Source organism: Cicer arietinum, chromosome 5, assembly GCF_000331145.2.
Source record: "Cicer arietinum cultivar CDC Frontier isolate Library 1 chromosome 5, Cicar.CDCFrontier_v2.0, whole genome shotgun sequence".
Taxonomy (NCBI): Eukaryota; Viridiplantae; Streptophyta; class Magnoliopsida; order Fabales; family Fabaceae; genus Cicer; species Cicer arietinum.
In genome coordinates this window covers 9,848,986-9,851,551 of record NC_021164.2, presented here as the reverse complement: position 1 = coordinate 9,851,551, position 2,566 = coordinate 9,848,986, and positions in this window count along the sequence as shown.

The following is a 2,566-nucleotide window of genomic DNA, read 5'->3' as shown; positions in this document are numbered from 1 at the left end:
TGGCCTTGTTGTTGACAATTAAAACAAGTAATTCCAGCATCTCTACATTCATATTCCATGTGACCCTGCTTACCACACCTGTGACATCGGATAGGAGTAGCTGGATCACCATTATTACCATTGTTGTTGCTCGAGACTTGACTCATGTTGTTACTATTTCCGTTACTAACTCCTCGTCCATTGGGGTTTCCTCTACCACACCCATAACTATAACTATTTCCATTTCTTTTTCCGTTACCACTACTAGCTCCTTTTCCAACTGAAAAACTGTATTGTTGATAATTCAAACGACTTACAGATTTACTAGGAGGAAAAGAGTAAGGTTTTCCTCTATTATGATGCATAGGCCTCTTGTCCTTCATGGTTCCAGTGTTTCGGTAATGTGCCTTTTCAGCACGACTATCCTCATCATAAATCCTACTCTTATTCACTAGGGTACGAAAGTCACGGATCTCTTGCATTCCAACCTATTTCTTGATCTCTGACCTGAGTCCCATTTCAAACTTGATGCACTTAGAATTTTCTCATGCCTCTCCAACATAGAGTGGATAGTACCTGGATAATTCCTCGAACTTAGCAGCATACTCTGCTACTAAAATATTCCCTTGTTCCAATTTAACAAATTCCATCTCCTTTCTATTACGGATATCTTCAGGGAAATACTTAATTAGAAACATGTTCTTGAATATAGCCCAAGTAATTGCTAGTGTTTGAAATCCGACACGGAACTCAGAACACACTTATAAATTTAAGAGAAGAATGCTAAAAGAGTCTCTCGGTCCTCGATTTCTTCTAGACTTTGAAGGCGGTTTTCTTACCCCTCGACAAAAAGGACCGAAATCTATATTTTTAGACCAGACTTTGGCTAGTGTTTGAAATCTCGCGCGGAAATCGGAACACAGTTATAAATTTTGGAGAAGAATACTATAAGGGTCTCCAAGTCCAAGATTTCATCGAGAATTTTCGGGCGAATTTCGTACCACCCGACTAAAATGGACCAAAATCCGTATTTTTGAACTAGACGATTGTTTGTGTTTGAAATCTGATGCGGAACCTGAAACACATTTTTAACTTTAGAAGAAGAATGTTATAAGGGTCTCTCGGTCCTCGATTTCATGTGGACTTTTAGTGCGATTTTCGTACTACCCGACTAAAATGGACCAAAATCCGTATTTTTGAACTAGACGATTGTTTGTGTTTGAAATCTGATGCGGAACCTGAAACACATTTTTAACTTTAGAAGAAGAATGTTATAAGGGTCTCTCGGTCCTCGATTTCATGTGGACTTTTAGTGCGATTTTCGTACTACCCGACTAAAATGGATCGAAATCAGTATTTTTGAACAAGCAATGGCTAGATTTTGAAACCTGACTCGGAACCCGAAACACAATTATAAATTTAGAAGAAGAATCCTAACAGGTTCTCCAATTCCTCGATTTCATTTGGACTTTTTGGGCGATTTTCTTACCACTCAAAAAAAAAGGAACGAAATGTATTATTCGGACCAGATGATGGCTATTGTTTTAAATCTGATGTGGAATCTGAAACACTTTTATAAATTTAGGAGAAGAATGTTGTAATGTTCACCCGGTCCTCGATTTTATCTGGACTTTTCGGGGGATTTTCTTACCACAAGACAAAAATGGACCGAAATCCGTATTTTCCGACCAAACGATGGCTACTGTTTGAAATATGACGCGGAACCCGAAGCACAATTATAAATTTTGGAATAGAATGCTACTAGGGTTTCCCGATCATCAATTTCATATAGAGTTATCAAGCGATTTTTGAACCATCGACAAAAAAGGACCGAAATCTGTATTTTCAAAAAAGACTATGGCTAGTGTTGGAAATCTGACGCAAAACCTGAAACACAGTAATAAATTTTGGAGAAGAATGATATAAGGGTCTCCTGGTCCTAGATTTCATCTTGACTTTTCGGGCGATTTTCGTACCTCCCGACTAAAATGGACTGAAATTCGTATATTCGAACAAAACGATGGCTAGTGTTTGAAATCTAACGCGGAACCCGAAACAAGGTTATAAATTTAGAAGAAGAATGCTATAACGGTTTCTCGGTCGTAGATTTCAACTGGACTTTTCAAGCGATTTTCGTACCACCTGACTAAAATGGACCGATATTTGTATTTTCGAACAAAATGATGGTTAGTGTTTGAATAAGAATGCTATAAGGATCTCCTGGTTGTCGATTTCATTTGGACTAGTTAGTGTTTGAAATCTGACGCGGCACCTGAAACACAACTATAAATTTAGAAGAATAATGCTATAAGGGTCTCCCTATCCTCGATTTCATCGGGACTTTTTGGGCGATTTTCGTACCACCCAACAAAAATGGACCGAAAAATAGTTATAAATTGGACTAGACGATGGCTAGTGTTTAAAATCGAGCGTGGAGCCCGAAAAATAGTTATAAATTTTGAGGAAGAATGCTATAAGGGTCTTCTAGTCCTCGATATCATTTGGTCTTTTTGGGCGATTTTCGTACCACACGACTAAAATGGACCGAAATTTGTATTTTCGAACAAAACGATGGTTAGTATTTGAA